The following is a 12,898-nucleotide window of genomic DNA, read 5'->3' as shown; positions in this document are numbered from 1 at the left end:
ATATGTTATAGTCTTCACAGATGAAATGCCCAATTTCATCACTGACTACGAACTAAAATTCTGAGTTTACAAAAAACTTGTGATTTATATCTTCTGTGACTAAATCACATACTATGCATCTCATGGACTATATGATAATGTCCCTATATTCATGTTACCATTATTATATATAATAATAAAACAATTTTATTAAACACAACATTAAGTCATACATAATAATATACATAGCATCATACAATAAGATTTAAGGGCACTAATCCTTATTATCTCCCACTTGCCCTAAAGACTATTGTGCACTAATCTAAATTCCATCTCCTCCAAATGTGACTCGAAAGTCCTTTGGGGTAAGGTTTTGGTAAAGGGATCCGCTAGATTCTTTGCACCATCAATCTTTGCTACAACTACATCTCATCGAGCAACAATGTCTCGAATGATGTGGTACTTTCTTTCAATGTACTTTCCTTTCTTGTGATTCCTTGGATCTTTGGATTGTGCAACTGCTCCACTATTGTAGCAAAACAATGTAATGGGAACTTGCTCAATTCTCATAACACCAAGATCAGAAAGGAATTTCTTGAGCCAAACAGCCTCTTTTGCTGCTTCACAAGCAGCAACATACTCGGCTTCCATGGTGGAGTCAGCAATACAAGATTGCTTAACACTCCTCCAACTTATGGCTCCACCTCCCAAGGTGAATACACAACCCAACGTGGATTTTTCTAAAATCTAGATCCGACTAAAAATCTGAATCTGTATAGCCAATGGGAATCAAATCCTCACACCAGTAAACAAGCATATAATCTCTCGTTCTCCGTAGATACTTGAGAATATGCTTTACAGCTTGCCAATGTTTAGGTCCTGAATTTGATTGATATCGGCTAACCATGCCAACTGAATAACAAATATCCGGTCTAGTACAAAGCATGCCATACATGAGACTTCCACAGCATAAGCATAGGGAACTTGTTTCATCATATTTTCTTCCTCTTAAGTCTTAGGCCTTTGGTCATCAAACAGAGTAACTCCATGTCTAAAAGGAAGTAATCATTTCTTGGAGTTTTGCATGCTAAACCGTTCTAGAACCTTATCTATATATCTAGCTTGTGACAAACCTAACATCCTATTCTTTCGATCTCACCAAAACTTGATCCCTAGAATATAGTTAGCTTCGCCTAAATCCTTCATATCAAATTGGCTTGACAACTATACTTTAATCGATGACATTACTCCTACATCATTTCCAATGAGTAGAATGTCATCTACATAAAACACTAGGAACATTACTACTTTGTCTTGATGTCTCTTGTACACACATGGTTCATCAAGATTTTGTTCAAAACCAAATGATTTGATTGCCTAATCAAATCTGATGTTCCATGACCTAGATGCTTGTTTAAGTCCATAAATGGACCTTCTCAACTTGCATACCATATGCTCTTAGTTCTTTGCTATGAAACCTTCCGGTTACAACATATAGATTTCTTCTTCAAAATTGCCATTTAGAAATGCAGTCTTGACATCTATTTGCCAAATCCCATAATCATAATGAGCAGCAATGGATAAGAGAATTCTGATAGATTTAAGCATGGCTACTAGCGAAAAAGTTTCATCATAGTCAATGCTTTCTTTCTGTGTATACCCTTTCGCCATTAGTCTTGCTTTAAAGGTTTCAACCTTTCCATCTATCCCTCTCTTCCTCTTGCAAACCCATTTGCAACCAACAGGTTTAATGTCGTTAGGTGCCTCTACAAGATCCCACACATGATTGGAATACATAGAATCCAATTCAGATTTCATAGCTTGGACCCAATAAAGTGCATCTATATCATTTATTGCTTCATCAAAAGAGTAAGGATCTAATTCAGCCTCTTCTGAGATAGCTTCATAAGTTTCTCCCAAACCTATAAATCTCACAGGAGGCCGAACAATTCTCCCATAACGACGAGGCACCTGTGTACTAGACATCTCATGAGTAGTATCTTGTGGTGTATCCAATACAACCACATCATCCCTAGTTTTATCCAACGGTTGTTGATCTATAGATTCATTCATTTCAGCCAATACAACTCTACTTCTAGGAGCAAAATTATTCATATAGTCATTTTCCACAAATCTAGCATTTGTACTAACAAAAACTTTGTTATCATTTCGACTATAGAATAAATAACCCCTAGTTTCTTTTGGATAACTCACAAGCAAACATACTTCTGATTTTGGTTCCAACTTATCAGGCTTCCCCTTTAGCACATGTGCTAGACAACGCCAAATGTGAAGATACCTCATACTAGGCTTATGCCCATTGCACAATTTCATGGGTGTTTTGGGAACAAATTTTGATGGAACTAAATTCAAAAGATGTATTGCTGTATCTAAAGCATACCCCCAAAAAGAAATTAGTAAAGTTGAATAACTTATTATGGACTTAACCATTTCCAAAAGAGTCCTATTCCTTCTCTCCGCTACACCATTTTGTTGAGGAGTTTTAAGTGCAGTCAATTGAGATATAATCTCATTTTGAATTAGGTAATCCTTAAAATCTCCAAGAAGGTATTCGCCACCTCAATCAAATTGAATGGCCTTTATGCGTTTGCCTAATTGATTCTCAACTTTAGCCCTAAACTCTTTAAACTTTTCAAAGGCTTTGGACTTCCATCTCATTAGGTACACATAACCATATCTTGAGTAATCATCCATAAAAGTGATGAAGTACTCATAACCTCCTTTTGCTTGGGTTGACATGGGACCACATACATCTGTATGAACTAATTCAAGCAACTCTAGGGCTCTTCTACCTTTTGCATTAAAATTTCGTTTGGTCATTTTACCTTCCAAACAAGATTCGCAAACAGAAAATTCATCAAAGTCCATGGGCTGTAAAAGTCCATCTTTGATTAGTCTTTGAATCATATTTGAATTAATATGACCCAAACGCAAGTGCCAAAGATATACATCATTAGAAGGAAACTTTCTCTTTAATGATTTTAAATGAGAGTTACTATCTAATTCAGATTTGTATAATTCATGCTTATCAGGAGTTAAAATATAAAGACCATCCACAATATTGCCAGAACAGATAAACATTTTATCCTTCTTTATTACAATATTATCTTTCAGGATAATACAATACCCATGTTTACCTAAATAAGTTGCAGAAATTAAATTCCTACGAACATTAGGTACAAACAGACAATCTTCCAACATTGAAACTCTAGAACTGAAACATAAATTAAGCACTCCAACAGATACAACTGGAACTCTACTCCCATCCACTAAGGTAAGAAACAATTCCCCTTCATTCAGCTTTCTGGTCTCCTGGAACCCTTGCAAAAAATTGCAGATATGATTAGTACAACCTGAATCCACACACTAGGAATCAATGGGATTCTGTACCAAACATATTTCAAGAAGAAAAGAACTTTTCATACCCTTATTCTTGACAGCTTTAAAACTTGGACAATTCCTCTTCCAATGTCCTTTCTCACTACAATGAAAACACTTTCCTTTGAGCTTCTTTCCCTTATTAGCAATTCCCAAGGCAATTTGTTTACCCTTTTGCTTAGTGAAGTCCTCCTTCTTCTTCTTCTTCTTCTTCTTACTTTTGCCTTTCGACTTAGGTTGAGAAGTAGAAGCTTCACCCACATTGGCTTCAACACTAGAAGTACCAAGGATGCCTTCCGCTGCCACTAACTCAATCATTAATTCAAACAAAGAATAAATGTTTTTGTTCATATTGTAATTGAGTCTGAATTCCTTGAACGATTCTAGTAGTGGCTGGAGTATCATATCCACTTAGGATTCTCCATCAATGTCGGCACCTAAAACCTCTAAAGTATTCAGATTAGAGATCATTGTAAGACAATGCTCTTTAACTGAAGTACCTTCAGCCATTTTGGTATTATAAATTGCCTCATAGTTTCTTGCCTTGCTGAATGGCCTTGCTCACCAAACATCTCCTTCAGACTATACATAATGTCCGAAACTAGTTCTACATCCTGCATTTGATGCTGTAGAACATTTGAGATAGATGCTAAGATATAGCACTTGGCCATTTCATTAGATTTCTGCCAACGATCATATCGTTGTTTTTCCTTAGAAGGAGCATCTAATGAAGGAAAGCTAGGACATGGTTGAGTAAGCACATATTTGTGCTCTTCAGCTGTTAAAACTATGTTCAAATTTCTTTTCCAGTCAACATAGTTGGATCTAGTCAGTTTGTTTTGATTAAGAATAGAAACAAGTGGGCTAAATGATGCCATGTTCAAATCTAAAAATAATAAACATGAATATAATAAGTAAACTGGACATTATCAATTTAGCATATAAACATATAGTATGGAACCTTAATAAAACCATAAAATAATATACACAACGACAACTCAATCCCATGTTTAAAATTCTTGGAAGCAAGTAAATTATAAACACTATGATTGATTGAGAACTATTCTCATTATTAGTGTTATCACGATAACTCTTATCAAACACTAATATTTTGCCATTTTTCCTTTAGCCTCTAAGTAATAATGACATAACTCCGAAGGGAGGTTAACATTAAACTTAGTCTAGTGTACACCATTGACTGAATTCTATGTAAGTCATTAAGTAACTCCACGGTAGCGTGGTCATTCTTAATGTAAAAACACATATTATTCATCATTAAGAAGTTTAATCTGTAGTACCATGAATTAAACACCCTTCGAAGGGAGCAAGGCATATACATCAAGGCGAGGTGCTTAATCACACTACTATAAACCAACAATGGAGGCCGTGAGATCCAACCCTTGTATCTCTCTCCCACTAGATGTTTTAAAATAAAGGTTTGTAAAATTTAAAACATGCATAATCTAATTACACATTGCCTTGCTCATTATATATGTAAAAAACACTTAGATAAAATTCTGAACCTTCAATCCTCGATCAATCGAGAAAAGTTCTGGTTGCTTGATTGATCCTCGACAGATTCTCGATCAATCGAGAAAAAGTTCTACAAAGCTCGATCGATTCTCGACAGATCCTTGATTGATCGAGAAAACTTCTGTCAACTCGATAGATGCTCGACAGATTCTCAATCGATCGAGTTTCGCAAATTTTGAATTTTCCAAAAAAAATTTCTAGACAGTTTTTAACGTTTTGATGTACAAAACAACCATCATATGATCATAATGAACATAAATTGATATGAAAACTGAATTACATTGATGCTATAGCCTTAAAGTTTAGTTTAACATACTTAAACTCAAAATTAAACAACATCATAACATATATATCAGTTTTTATCAAACAATAATTTCAACAACCATGCAGAAAACTAATTTCTAACAACATGAAACTATTGTCATTTATTCCAAAACTCAAAACATGTTAAACAAATATGAAAATGAAGACCGCTCTAATACCATTTGATGGAAATATGCATATACGCAGTGGAAAAATAACAGATTTACTTCATTCATAAAAGTTAACATATACTATATAAGTTTCAGACTTTGAAGACAAGAGAGTGTACCTTGGAGTGGTGAATTTCAAAAACGAAGATCAGAAGCACTTGGGAACACTTTCAATCTTCACTCCAATTCCACTAACGCCCACGATGTGTGGTCTCTCAATTAGTTCCAAAGGGAGAATGTTAAAGTGTCTAACACTTCTTACACCACTTCGCAATAGTGTTCTTACAATTCTCTACAGAAAATTATGTATGTTTTTCTCTTTATATCTAACTGATTATCTAATTGGGCTAGCCTTTTGGGCCTTTCCAATTGGGCTTAAGTGAGTGGCTTGGAGTGGAACCAAAAGGAACCAATAAGACACTAGCTCCAATAGGCCTTGGGCTTTTCTGTCAACTCTTGACAAGTTCAAAGTTACCATTAACTATATTTAATACCACTATATAAATATAGTTGCACTTTAGGCCTTATTTATAAATTATATCCCAAGACTTTATTGTACATGCAACCCCTTCATAAAATATTCGTAGTAACACAAAATTATAAATGTAAATTGCCACTTTGTAAATTACTACATCTTATCTTTGAGTACCCGGTTTAATCCTTTAAGTTATTCATCATATATTTATGAAATCCAATTCCTTAAATATATACTTTAGTAACTTCTTACCAAAGTGGTTAGGCCTAACTCTCTGAATAACAAACTCATTAAACTTATCTTAAAGGAATATTTTGTATCTTCATTAAGAGACTATGAATTCCATCTTGAGAATATATGTTTCATCAACACTAAATGTGGTTGCCCAACGTACTGAGATTTTGACCGCTACTATAAATCTCACTCCTGATATATCAAAGCAACCTACACCTTATGATCAAGTCCATTATTCTCTCAGGATTAAGAGTTCATGCAAATATAAGTCGTGAGTTTATTATTCATTTGACAGTCGTTAAGAGAATAATAAATCTCATACCGGTCCAATTCAATATATTGTAATTCTTAAAACATATTAACATATCAACTAGAAATCTCCATTTCCATGATCAAAACAAATCATCTTAGTTGATATGTTATAGTCTTCGCAGATGAAATGCCCAATTTCATCACCGACTACGAACTAAAATTCTGAGTTTACAAAGAACTTGTGATTTATATCTTCTGTGACTAAATCACATAAATCACATACTATGCATCTCATGGATTATATGATAATGTCTCTATATTCATGTTACCATTATTTTAGATAATAATAAAACAATTTTATTAAACACAACATTAAGTCATACATAATAACATATATAGCATCATACAATAGGATTTAAGGGCACTAATCCTAACACATAGTCCAATTAGCTTCTTTGTCTATCTGATGCACCTCGAGAATGTTTTATACTTGGGATGTATTGGACTTCAATCTGTTCATCAACCAATTCATTTGCGGAGGCTGTTTTAGCTAGACCATCTGCTTCCACGTTTTCTTCCCTTGGAATCTGATGAAACTTTGCCGTTGTGAAGCCTTTGATGCAATGCTTGACTTTGTTCAAATATCTTTTCATTTGTTCTTCCTTGACTTCACACGTTCCATTCACATGACTTATGATCAGTTATGAATCTCCTTGAACGACCACCAATTTGGCTCCCAATGCCTTAGCCAAATCTAAGCCCTTAATTAGAGTTTTATACTCAGCTTCATTATTAGTCATCAAAAACTATAGACAAACAGCCCACTCTAGACAATCCCCTTCGAGTGATTGTAATATTAGTCCAACTCCTCTTACATGTCGAGTGGACGAACCATCCCATGGACGATCCATTCGTTTGCCCCTTGGTCTCTAGTCTATTGGTCATAGGCTAGAGTGAACTCTACAATGAAATTTGAAAGTGCTTGGGCTTTTATTGCTTCCTTTGGTTGATACCTTACGTCAAACTCACTAAGTTCAACTACCCACTGGATCAGTCGTCCAACTGCTTCTAGCTTGTTCATGGCCTTCTTGAGTGGATAATCTATCAGGACGTTGATGATATGAGCTTGGAAGTAAGGCCTGAGCTTCCTTACTACTATCACCAACGAAAAGGCCAACTACTCTTAAGGCCGACTCTACAACTTTGGGGGCCTTAGGTGAAAATTTTAAATTGGGCCTTTTTTATATTTAAACATTAGTCAAATAAAATATATTGAATTTTTTTATTTAAAATCTATTTTTCTTGCTTTTTGAAATGCAAAATTACTAATTAAGTTTTATTATTTAAGTTCCTTTAACATTTCTTTTTCAATTGATAATATAGCTAATCCACTTAATCTTTCTTTTTCAATTTATAAAACACAATTTATAATTAAAAATGATAATTTAACTAAAAATAAATTTTAAAGTATAGAATAATAGAACTTGGTTATTGCAATTTTTCTAAAGCCATGACCAATTTAAAGTCTAAATCTACACATATAAAAATTAATTTATTACATGGTTCAATAAATTAGTGTCACTATAATACAAATGAGTTGATATGATACACATCAAATTATTAATTGGTATGATAATTTATAATAATTGATAAATTAAGAAAACATGTTGTCCTATGACTGTGGGCTGTGCAGCCTATGTAGCTTGTGCAGTGTGCAACTGTGCAGCCTGTGCTGCTGTGCAGTACGCAACTGTGCAGCCTGTGCTACTGTGCAGTGCGCAACTATGCAAAAAATGTGTTGTCCAGTCTGTTCTATGGCTATGTGCAAAAAATGTGTTTTCCTATGACTCTATCAATCAATCATGCTGTGAAATAGACTAAAAATATATATATAATTTAAATTGAATAAATAGCAGGCTCCTCAACTTCATTTACGAAAAGATAGAGAGGGGGAGAAGATTACCTTTGGTATGTCCAGCCCACGTTGCCTCTTTTCAATTTTGAATTTACTGTGAATTGAAGGGAATCAACAAAGAAAGATTTCAGGCTGGACTGAGTTTATAAAAAAAGATCAAGAATCAAAATGAAGAAAAGAAAGGTAAGAATATAGATGGAAAGGTAGAGAGATAGGGATGAGAGATTTTTCTTTTGTTTTTGAAATTTATAATATCTATTTTAGCATATTTCAAGACAATTACGTTGTATTATTAATGAATTTGTCTGATATTAATTTTGATTTTAGCATATTTCAAGAATGAGTTAATAAATTTGTCTCCTAAAATTTAATTTTGTTAGCTGAAGTTTGACTATTTTTGTTTTTTTCCTTTTTAATCTTCTACATTTTAGGATATAATGGGGCCTTTTTAATGCATTTTATTGACCAATAAAAGCACTTAAATTTTTTTAAAATTGAAATATATAGATAAATATATTATGTATATAATTTTTTTTTATAAGTGGGGGCCCACTACAAAAAAAAATGCCTATTAGCGACCAAAAATTTTTGACGGACTCAAAAAGCCCTCTCAAAAAATCTTATTTGTGATGGCAAAATAAAGCCCTCACAAATACTTGGTAAAATGTGAAATATTTGTGACCAACAAAGAAAGGTGTCGCAATCACGTGTTATAGCCGTCACAAATACTAATATTTTGGAGGGAAATTTTCCCTCCATATTATTTGCGAGGGAAAATTAAAAATCTCTCACAAAAAGTGTATTATTTGTGACGGTTAAAAAAAAAAACCGTCACTAATACTAAATTATTTGCGAGGGCTAGGATCGACCTTCACAAATAATCATTAAAATGTCAAAAATTTTAAAGGGAAATGTTCCCACCAAATTATTTCCGAGGGACAATAAAAATTCCTCGCAAAAAGTTTATTTTTTGTGTGGGTTAAAAATATGCCCTTACTAATACTAAATTATTTGTGAGGGCCACAATTGACCTTTGCAAAAAATCATTAAAATATTTTTTTTTTTTGTGATAAAAGTTATTCTAAAATTCAAAGAAAAATAAAAAGAAACGCATAAAAGTTATAACACTTTGTATTCTTTAGATGAACCTTTTGTTTACAATCCTAAAAATAAAAATAAAAAAAACCTTTTATATATATCCTATATAAGAAAAGGTTTGTCCTTATTTTATAAACAATTGTATCCATAAAAAAAATGATAGCACTTTCAACTTCAAAATGGTAGCTTAAAATTCAAGAATTTCAGCCTTTTGCTCGCTCTCTATCTATCTCTCTCTCTCTCTCTCTCAAAAGTGAATAAAAATTTCTTCCCATTAAAATAATGCATAAAAGATGAGTTCATAGATCAAATGGTAAATTACATCCAATTGGCATGAAAATTACCATGCATGTTAAAAACGTATAGAACATGTAATCGAATGGTTGGATTTTCAATATATGAATTCAATAATAAGTTATTGGGTGATGTAACATTTTTTAGAGTTACATCACGTGTAACTTGAACCCAACTCTATATTTCTTAATTCAATGTGAATTTTGACAAATCTACCGTTAGATTACATTATCTTCATATATTTTTCATGCTTATAAAATTTCAAGGTGATCAAATATTAATTGCTATGTCATCAATCAATTGTTTAAATTCAAGTTTTTGTAATTTAAAATAATGCATAAAAGATGAGTTTGTAGATCAAATGGTAAATTACATCCGATTGGCATGAAAATTAGCATGCATGTTAAGAACATATAGTGCATGTAATCCAATGGTTGGATTTTCAAAATATGAATTCAATAATAAGTTATTGGACGGTGTAACTTTTTTAGAATTACATCAGGTGTAACTTGAACTCAACCCTATATTTCTTAATTCGATGTGAATATTGACAAATCTACCGTGAGATTACATTATCTTCATATATTCATGCTTACAAATTTTTCAAGGTGATCAAAGATTAATAGGCAGTCATCAATCAATTGTCTAGATTCAAGTTTTAGTAGTTTAAAATAATGCATAAAAGATGAGTTTATAGATCAAATGGTAAATTACATCCGATTGACGTGCTAATTGGCATGCATGTTAAGAACATATAGAAAATGTAATCCAACGGTTGGATTTTCAAAATATGAATTCAATAATAAATTATTGGTTAGTGTAACATTTTTTTAGAGTTATATTAGGTGTAACTCGAACCCAACTCTATATTTCTTAATTCGATGTAAATTTTGAAAAATTTACTGTTAGAATACATTATCTTTATATATTTTTCATGCTTACAACATTTCAAAGTGATCAAAGATTAATAGTCATGTCATCAATCAATTGTTTGGATTCAAGTTTTAGTAGTTTAAAATAATGCATACAATATGAGTTTTTAGATCAAATGGTAAATTACATTCGATTGGCATTAAAATTGGCATGCATGTTAAGACCATATAGAACATGTAATCCAATGGTTGGATTTTCAAAATATATATTCAATAATAAGTTATTGGGTGGTGGAACATTTTTTAGAGTTACGTTAGGTGTAACTTGAACCCAACTCTATATTTCTTAATTCAATATGAATTTTGATAAATATACCGTTAGATTACATTATCCTCATATACTTTTCATGCTTACAAAATTTCAAGGTGGTCAAAGATTAATAGGCATGTCATCAATCAATTGTCTAAATTCAAGTTTTTGTAGTTTAAAAAAATGCACAAAGATGAGCTTAAAGATCAAATGATAAATTACATCCGATTGGCATGAAAATTGGTATGCATGTTAAGAACATATAGAACATGTAATCCATCGGTTGGATTTTCAAAATATGAATTCAATAATAAGTTATTGGGTGGTGTAACATTTTTTAGAGTTACATCAGATGTAACTTGAACTCAGTCCTATATTTCTTAATTCAATGTGAATTTTGACAAATTTACTGTTAGATTACATTATCTTCATATATTTTTTATGCTTACAAAATTTCAAGGTAATCAAAGATTAATAGCCACGTTATCAATCAATTGATTTTATATTTGTTGTTCTAATTAATTTTTTTTTCTAATTTTAGATTGTGTTTGTGTTTTGATTGTGTTACGTTACACATGAGAGAGAGAAATGAGTTCGGTTGAGAAGGGAGAGAGTGAACAAAGAGGAAAGGAGCTGATTTTTTGGATTTGCTCTCCCAAAAATGACTTTGGCTAGTCTAGTGGAGATCATGGTTTTCAAACCTGAACCGTTTAATGAATCGTAAAAGGGAGAGGTTCAAGGTTTTTTTAAGGTTGGATCAAGGTCAAACTGAGGTCAAATCGTGATGATATCATAATTAATTTAATAATTATTTAAATATAAATTAATATATCAAATTAATATAAATACAAAATTTGACTTAAATAATCCCTAAATAAATATAAAGATCTATATTGCAAATGTATTTTTCATATGATAAATTAAAAAAATTAAATCAAAAGCAAACATAATAAATAAGCAAGTATATAAGTACATAACAATGTCATAATTTTTTTTTTTTTTTAAGTTTCTAGGGTATTTCGGTCATTTTTTGGCTTAGGGTGTATATTGGTCATTTTTTAATGCCTAGGGGGTATTTGATTCATTTTTAGTTGCTAGGGGTATTTTGGTCATCATCTTAGGCTAAAGGAGTATTTTTAGTCATTTTTAGGTTTCAGTGGTTTTTTGGTCTTTTTTTAGGTTTCAATGGTATTTGGCCTTTTTTTAGGCTTCAAAGGTATATTAGTTCTTTTTCATGTTTTGGAAATATTTCAGGCATTTTTTGGGTGGTAGGGTTGTTTCGGTCATTTTTTAGGTTTATCGGGCAAGTTGGCCTTTTTTTAGTCTTAGGGGTATTTTAGTCATTTTCAAGGATTACTAAATTATATTTTATTAATTTCGGTCTTTTTAGGCTTCAAGGGTATTTTGGTCATTTTTCATATTGTAGGGATATTTCAGTCATTTTTGGGTGGTATGTGTGTTTTAGTCTTTTTTTTAAGTTTGTGGGGGTATCTTGCCCTTTTTTTAGTCTTAGGGGTATTTCATTCATTTTAATGATTATTAAATTATATTTTATTAATTTTGGTCCTTGAGTTTCATCTTATATTTTTATTAATTATTAAATTATATTTTGTTAATTTTTAGTATTAAATTATATTTTATTACTTTTAGTGCTAGGAAAAAAATCCCTAAAGGCCTATTACGGCGGTTTTAAAACCGCTGCTATTGGTCTGAAGTAAAAAGATAGGACTTCAAAATTTTCAAAAAATTTTTAAAATTTCATGACTTATTGTGGCAGTTTAAAGTCGTTGCAATAAGTGAAAAAGTCGCCATAATAGGTTTCAAAATTATTACAACGGTGTTTTTCGATGCAATAAGTTCCATTTTCGTCACAATAAGTGTCTCGTACTACTTAAAAATTTTCAAACTTCCCACTTATTTTTTTCAGCTTCCCACCACTTTGGCCTCTCATTTTTGTCTCCCACTTCTTTACTTCAAATATTTTCCTCTCAACCACATTTTCTCTCCCTCTCCCCCTCTCTCTCTCTCTCTCTCTCATGGATCTTAGCCCACTTCCCCTCCTCT

Source organism: Castanea sativa, chromosome 3 (assembly GCF_040712315.1).
Source record: "Castanea sativa cultivar Marrone di Chiusa Pesio chromosome 3, ASM4071231v1".
Taxonomy (NCBI): domain Eukaryota; kingdom Viridiplantae; phylum Streptophyta; class Magnoliopsida; order Fagales; family Fagaceae; genus Castanea; species Castanea sativa.
The sequence above is the reverse complement of the archived record's forward strand: the minus strand, read 5'-3'. Positions refer to the sequence as shown.